We start from the raw sequence: 9,106 nt of genomic DNA on the forward strand, positions 1-9,106 counted from the left end.
CTCTATCCAAAGCTAGGAGATGGTGTTTCCACGCCACATCAGCTTCTTCGACTCTTTGATTCCGGCATCATCCATAACACTTTCACACTTTTCAGCCTAAGTTATAGGCTTCTAGCCTTTTACATAAAGTTATTTTGTTTGTATAATTTATAGAAGTCCAATTTAAGAATTTATTGAAACATACATTCGTTCAATGTATACATTTATTTCAAGAATCAAAGACTTAAAAGATGTATATTTAGAAAGTAATGATACTGTTAGTATACTAAACTATGTTAAAAGTTCTAAATTACTTTAGCATTAAAATAACTTATATTTAAGTAAATTATACTTACGTTTTACATGGTTTGCTAAAAGTTAAATATATTCTTTTTTGTCAAAGCATTTTGTGTGTTCTGTCACTACTTTTGTTATATGTTGTAGGGATGAGTAAAGATCGATTACAATAATAGGACATAAACATGTGTATCAGAATCAAACCATATTTGGTACCCATATTGTGATGATTTCTAGATCGTCTGAAAACAGATTTATTCAAACAGAATCCGAAAAAGATCATATTACGATATCAAAACACTCATTTTAAGAAACACCAATCAAGTAATAAAAATAAGAGCAAATTACCAAAATAGCCCATTTCATAAGAGAGAAAACAACAAATAGCATGTGAGATTTGAAATTCCCAAAATAGCTCTTCAAATCTCACGTACACGTGAGTTTGTGAGATTCCCCGTGACTTTTCGTGGACGAATCAGATTCTGCCAAGTGTGTTCCACTCCCACCTACCACGATATTTTTCATCCAAAATCTGTCGGAAACGTAATTTTTGACACCAAATATAACATGAAAAAAACCAACTGTAACGTGATGTTTCAAGCTGTTTTTATCGGAAACGTGAGTTTTCAAATAAGATGGATTTTAAAGGTTTTTTGAAATTCATCTCCTTAGATGAATTTCAAATGAATTTCAACCTGCGAGACGATTATCAATTAAAATTCATTATCTTCTTTTATTATAAACCTCTTTCAAAACTTTTGTATGTTTTTCATATCATCACAACCATCTTCTTCTTCTCCCACTCCCGTATGAAGCTGTTCGGGTTGGGTTGTTCATCTACTTCTTGGTCGTGAATTCGGTGGCCTTCTCAACCTTGCGTAAATCTGAATCTGATTTGATAATTAAAAATTAGTTTGTTATTATTTTCAATTAGTTGTCAATGAGTTACATACTTTCAATGATGTGTTTATTTCTTGATATTTGTTTTCAGATGGCTGGTTTAAAGTGCCGGCAACCAATGTCGAGGATCTGCGATTTCCAACCAATTGCTGGGTAGTGCTGCTTAGATTTAGGGTGAACCAATGTCGAGGATCTTGTTAACGGCGAGGATATGCGATTTCCTCCGTTGTGGATGGTAGATGTGGTAAGTTTAATTTTATTTTTATTTTTGCGGTTTACAATAATTTTGTTAGTAATTAGTTGTTCTTTTAATAAATTTCAGGTTTATCTTCCAATAAGTGTTGAACTAATGTCTATTTTTGGGAAACACTTTAACGTACCACATTTAGACCGGGTATAATTAAACATTGAGCATATATTTGGGCCATCTTTTCACGTATAACATAAATTTGGTTCTTATTTTATCGGGCCCATCAATAATTGACATGGAACATATTTTTGGGAAACTTTAACGTACAACATATAATCCGGATACATTTTAACGTTGAACATATATTTGGGCCATCTTTTAACGTATAACATAAATTTGGTTCTTATTTTATCGGGCCCACCAATAATTGACATGGAACATATTTTTGGGAAACTTTAACGTACAACATATAATCCGGATACATTTTAACGTTGAACATATTTATGGGCCATCTTTTAACGTATAACATTAATTTGGTTCTTATTTTATCGGGCCCACCAATAATTGACATGCAAACATACAAAAGGTTTGAAAGAGGTTTACAATAGAAGAAGATAACGAAGTTTAATTGAAGATCGTCTCCGATGTTGAAATTCATATGAAATTCATCTAAGGAGATGAATTTCAAAATAACTCAAAATCCATCTTATTTGAAAACTCACGTTGCTGATAAAAATAGCTTGAAACATCACGTTACAGTTGGTTTTTTTCAGGTTATATTTGATGTCAAAAGTACGTTTCCGAAAAATTTGGGATAAAAAATATCGTGGTAGGTGGGAGTGGAACACACTTGGCAGAATCTGATTCGTCCACAAAAAGTCACGGGAATCTCACAAACTCACGTGTACGAGATTTGAAGGGCTATTTTGGGAATTTCAAATCTCACATGCTATTTGATATTTTCTCTCTCATGAAATGAGCTATTTTGGTAATTTGCTCTAAAAATAAACTTGAATCAGCTGTGACGAGGAAACAATAACCCCATATTGTTAAGAAAAAAGGCCAGTTGTGATGGTGTTCCTGGAATGAAAAGGGTATAAGTTAAAATATGTAGCAACAATAAAGAAGGAATTCACATTCTAACAGATGGTGGATCCAATATTTTTTTGTATGGGGATACTTTTTTGTGCTTGGATTTCTAACAACTCGACACTACGACTTTTGGATTGGTTCAGGTCCGCTCACATACTAAAATGTGATAACATAGTATAAATGCATCGTCGTTTGAAATTACAAAGTTTCCTACAAGTTCCAAACATTAAGCAATCATTTTCCCAATCATAAATTATGCTAGAGTTTTATGAGTATAAACTTAAATTCCTCCTCTTAAAATGATACATGGATCTTAAGGACACAAGTAACACATTGTCAAATTCATCGTAAAAACGATTATTGAATTCTAAAGAGCATACACTAGACCTGAATGTTAATTAAACATCATATAAAGTGAGGAACCAAAGATTAAGAGAAACTTTGATTTCTAGGAATTTACTACCATCACCACCACTGGAATTTGTTACCATCACCATCACTACTATCACCAACAATAACATTCACCATGACAAACATTGCTACAACAACTGCCGTCATCACACTTTTAACTTCTTTACCAAACTTGCAAACCAAACATAATTTTCTTTAACCATTAAATATATATTAATTTGCAACTTAGTGTCCCCCTCACAAAACTACTATTCATTTTTCGGTTCTTTTATTGTCTAACTCCTTTCTTACTTTTGTTTGTTAGTATTGTCCATGCTTCAAACTTCAAACTTTTGAAGTTGATTTGTTAATTTGTTTTTTCATTAATACAAATTTCAATGCTTAATGTATATGAATTAATTGCATTTGTTATATTTTATTTTTCTTTATTAGAGTATTATAAATAGTTCAAAATAGTTCCCCTGCTTTACTTTTAGTTTAAGAAACCTTATACTTTATAAGTTTATTTAACTACTATTATTATAATTCAATTTATGAGTTTAAATGTTACAACATAAGTGCATGGTTTAACTTTTTAAGTCTAAATTTTTGTTTGGTTTAAAGATCCCGTTACAACAGGCTAGAGTATTAATATAAATACAAACTATCAAGCGTGTATTCAACGTTTTTTCATCTTTTTTTTAATTAACGGTCGTGCTGTAACGGATAGCCGATTGAATAATGCTTTTAATCTTTTCAACTTACTTATTATCTTCTACAATAATGTTTTACGTTTCGTTCTAAATTTTGTGATTTAACACGTCATAAAGAGAGTGCGTGGTTGAACATTTTAGGTATGTTTTTCTATTCGGTTTAACAGTCCTACCGTAAAGTGTGGGTTCCAAATACTAATGTATATAAAAAAATCATAGTTCATTTGACATATTTTAATTCCTTTTGTCAATTTTCAATAAACAAAATGCTCCCCGAGAGTGTCAGGAAAATTCAAAAATTCAATTGTCGGATTGACAAGTTGAATTGTTCAACTTGAACACAGCTCACATTTTTATTTTGTAAAAACATCAATTATAACTCCCACATGTTCTCACATTTGTGATGAAGACTAGGACTGCAAATGAATCGAACAAACATGAATACTTAATCGAACAAATATTTGTGCTCATATTTGCTTGTTTAAAAATGAACATGTTCGTGTTCGTTTATGTTCCTTCGTTTAAATCTAAACGAAGAATTCATGAACATATATGAACAAGCGTAAATAAACACAAACACACATAAACTGACACATATGAACACAAACGGACAAATGTAAAGCCAATTATATATTTTCTATTAATATGTAAATGAACCTAAATAAATGGAGAAAAAACAAACAAACGAAACATACGTTCATGCCCTTTCGTTTAATTAAACAGACACAAATACTTTGATTATGTTAGTTCGTTTACTAATAAACGAACATAAACAACTTTCCGCCGAACGGTTCACGAATAGTTTACTGAACATCCGGGTCGTTTACAATTGATACGCGTAATGTATGAGTAAGTTATGACTTGTGATAGCCTCTTGCTGCATATAGTGCTGCCTTCTATTTTCTAATTATTATTCAACTATTAATCTTCTCCAATCAAGAAAGTAGTGTATAGTTTTTGTGAAGAAAGCATATGGTTGATGGTTCTACCGTAATATTAATTGAATATACAGTTTGTTAGAAACAATATAACACTTGGTGTTATCTGTTGACGCGCATAATGCATATTTAGTGATATTAGACAATAATAATTGCCGGCCATAATTAGGCCTATGTATTAGACAACAATATTAGCCGGTCCTAATTAGGTTTATGTAGTCTATATATAAATCCTATTGTATTCTCTCATTATACAACACAATACACAATAATACAATTACATTTACCAAGTTTATCTTGGTATCAGAGCCCTTTCGGTTCTAACCCTAATCCTATTATGTCCACTGCTACAGCAGTCCCTTTATCAGCAGATCCAATTTACTTTTTTTTTCTCATGGCCCTAATCGCTTCTTCTGCCACAGAAAAGACAACACACAATTCACACAAGTTCGGATTTACGTTGTCCCCCCCCACCAACTATGGGTTCTGGAAGACTATGTTACAGTGATATGAGCTAAATTATATATAAATATTATAAATATTTCTTACATTTTATATAGCTTTTGACTTTGTTTTTATTTAATATTACTCTCAACTGACACATATTTTAACTTTAAAGGTTTCATGAGACAACGAGTTTAAAACTAAATAAATAATTCTGTGAATGCATTGTAGGTGTCGAAGTATTGGACTTCAAATTTTATAAGACATATAGGCTAGGCCCACAAGAAGATCAAAAGAAATAAAGAATTTATGACCAGAAAAAAAAACTCGTGAGCTTTAATATTTGTTGGAGCTTAAAAATTAAAACCCTACACTATTAGTATAATATAAAGAGAGAGCCGAAGAGAGGTAATTGGTAAGGGGTCGGCTCTGTTCTATTGATTTTTGGTTGCAAGGAGTAAAGTATAAACCCATAGTAATATATTAATATTGGTTTTGGGGTTGATTTTTGATGGAGTTCACGTGACGCAGAACATAAGAAAAGAGATTATTTTGGTTTTTTTTGGTGGAGTTTTTGTGTTTGTGATCACGTGAAGCCAAAAGATGAGAAATATATTTTCTTGGGGTTTTGGTTTTTGGTGAAGTCCACGAGAAGCAGAAGAATATAATTAGGTTTTATTGGCACACAAGTCAAACGAAGAAAATTACAAAAAGGCACGTGGTTTGTTTGCTCAATTAATTTAATCTTTATTTTATGAACCGTATATTATTATTTTGGTTTTCGTCTCACGGATCTTGGTTCGCGCTTTATGGCATTTCCAAAAAGAAAAAAATCCAATCCCGCAAAGGATTGTTCATGGAACTACTATTGAGATTCTTCGGACCATATTTCCTAGTATGCTTTCCCTTTCTCGATGCTTTTTTTGGGTGACTCACCAACCGACCCAGCAGTGATCGATGACATAATGGTACGAACAAATCAAAGTAATTGGATTTGGTAGTTCTCCATGGACTTCTCTCTTTAGCCCTTTGTATATGTTCATAAATGGGTGTGCACCTCCAAAGGGGCAATGCACCAGCCAGCCAGTGTGGTGGCGAACACGCTGTGTTGTAAGCTAAGCAGTTCACCGAGCAGGGGCAAAAATATGATAAGTAGATACATAATTTCGAGTGTGATCAGACAACCAAAAATCAGACAATGACAGAGCGGCCTGTGATTCTATTTACGTGTGTTTTTTTTGTTACGTACTTTTATATGAGTAGCTAAACCTTTATACTACCTAGGTTTTGGTTGAGTACTATGTTAGATTTGATGGTTCGACGAACTATTTATTTGGCGTTGGTTGATTTAATATTATGGTAAAGTTTTTAATTGGTTTGTTCATGATATGGTTGAGTAATAGAATCTAGTTTATTGCTTTAATATTTATTCCACTTATGTTTAATAATTTTTGGTGATTGTTAGACGCTTGATTAGGTTGTCTACTTTGTGTTTTCAACTTGTTTGCGGTTTATGGTCGAAAACATCGCATGAATAAGTATTGAAAGTGGTTTAGATTTTATTGTTCTGTCACTAGAGAGGCCGGGAGGCAATTTAGTGTTGTGTCATCTTTGTCTTTTGCGGGTTTGGGTAATAATTGCACGGGAGTGAGTTATCCTAGGTCCCTTAGATTATTGTGATACAAGTTTTGTTCAAGTTAATTAAAAATACCCCTTTATATTAATATATATTGTATCCGAAGAGACCGGGAGGTGACTTGGGCTGTGGGGTACCATAGTATTATTAGGTAAGGTGAGACTTGGAGGTGATCCAAACCTTTAACAATTAAGCTTCACATGTCATTAGAGTTCTAGGGTGTCGTTGAAGAGACCGGGAGGCGATCTAGCGTATTTTAGTGGTCTCTAGTATCATATTTTTTTAAGATACTGTTTTTCAACCAAGTCAAGTTCGTTAGCTATTAAGTTTAACTAGTAGGATTCCATTACCCAGGTAGTCGTTTCTTGCATATTAGTAAAACCCAATTTTATAAAGTTTTATTTTTAGTTTAAATTTTAATTAGTTAAGTTTTATTAGTTTAATTAATATAAAAAATTCTAAAAAAAATCAAAAGAAAGTCTAGGTTAGTAATCTTTTAGGTTTAAAAATTAGAGTTTACCCATAGTGTCCTAGGTTCGATATCCGTTCTTACTTGCTAACTACATTGCGACCAGTACACTTGCCGATTGTGTGTTTTTTTAGGTGAATTCGGTAAAACTTGGTTTTTAATATTATATACGTTTTTTACACATTAAGTTTTTGGCGCCGTTGCCGGGACACTGGCAAATTCTTTTTTTAAACCGAGTTGATTATCTGATCTGTTTATTTGCTTTTTAGTTGTTATTTTTCCTTTAGGTGCTTTTACTTGCTATTTGTGCCTTTAGTTTTAGTTAAGTTTAATAAAAAAAAAATCTAAATTATTTTTTATTTTAGTTTATGCATAATACCCGTTCTCAAGGCCCACCTTTATTCATTGCATCAAAAGAGCCTGAGAGAGAGTTTCAAGAGCGACTTAAGGAGACTACAGATAGCGAGAACGATTCACCCAACATCCAGGTTAGCGTCTTTACTCCGAGAATAGATATGGGCGACGCCGTTCCACCACCGAGACAAACCGTTCATGCTAGAGCCAGCGATGGCATCATGGGAGCCCGATCTGCAATTGTTCGGCCTGCTGCGACTAATAACCAGAACTGGCAAATTCCCTCTCACGTCATGAATTCCATCACAAATTCTGCTCAGTTCCACGACTTGGATGACGAAGATGCTCCGGGACACATGTCCCGATTCGTGCGGATCTGCGAAACTTTTAATATTAATAATATCTCGTCCGACGTCATTCATCTTAAGTTATTCCCGTTCTCACTTTCTGGTCGTGCTGCTACATGGTTTGACTCTCTTCCAAATGCTTCAATCGCCACATGGGCCGACTTGCAATCCAAGTTCCTTAGAAAGTATTTCCCTCCATCGAAGGCCGGGCGTCTACGCGAGCAAATCCGTTCCTTTCATATGGACCTTGATGAGTCGTATTATTCCGCGTGGGAGCGTTTCCAAACTCTTATAAGCTGTTGTCCTCAGCATGGCCTAAACGATTGGGCTGTGGTTGAAAAATTCTATAATGGTCTTACTCCCGAAACCCAACAGCGGTTCAATACCGCCGCCGGAGGAAACATGCTCGATAAACTCACCATAGAGGAGGCTGAAGAAATGTTCGAGAGCATTGCATTAGAGGATCAGCATACACCGAGTAGAAGGTCTGTCTCGGCTGCCAAGGCCGCAACCATCTCAGCATCACGTGGAGTGCATCATGTTGATCAGAATACGAGTGTGTCGGCAGATGTGGAGGCATTGAAGAGGGAAGTTAAAGATCTTAAGTTGCAAGCTCGTAGGTGCGAGATATGTCGTGGAAATCACGAGACAGCCGATTGTCCCGTTGATTCTCAGGAGGAGGTAGATTTTCTTGCTAATCAAAACCGTTCTTTCAATTCTGGGTGGCGAAACAATAATTCTAACTCTAATTGGCGGGAAGGTAACACCGGTTATCAGCAACGCCAGAATCTGTTCCAAGAACCTACCCCCGAACCTACTCCTGTTCCAAATAGTACTTCTAAGATCGAGGAAATGTTGGCTAACCAATCTCAATTGTTAAATCAGCTCTTACAAAATGATGCTAACACCAAATCCACTCTTATGCAGCATGAGACGTTCATGAATGGGACAACAGGTCGCATTTCAGAATCTCGAGGCCAAGGTTGGTGAGTTGTCCGCAAAGATTGATCAACGACCCTCGAGGATTCTTCCAAGTAACACTGTCCCAAATCCTGGTCCCACCTATTCTAAACCATTTCAAAACGCTCAGGACAAGGCAGTGACTACCCGAAGTGGGAGATGGGTCGTTAGAGATACACCAAGAGAGGAGGAGGAAATTGGCGAGGAGTTAGAGTTAGAGACACCGCCTGACAAGGTGACCCAGAGGCGAGGCCCAGCAAGTACCTCACGATCAGGCGGTGCGTTAGTTGAGAAGGAGAAGCCGGTTAAGCAGGAACCGGTGCGCGTCTATAAGCCAAAACCGCCATATCCCAGTCGTCTGGTGAAAAAGAATGATTCAGAGCAGTACTCTAGGTTT

This window comes from Bidens hawaiensis, unplaced genomic scaffold (assembly GCF_021521415.1).
Source record: "Bidens hawaiensis isolate Kalapana, Puna unplaced genomic scaffold, B.hawaiensis_p1.1 tig00005637_1, whole genome shotgun sequence".
NCBI classification, from domain to species: Eukaryota; Viridiplantae; Streptophyta; class Magnoliopsida; order Asterales; family Asteraceae; genus Bidens; species Bidens hawaiensis.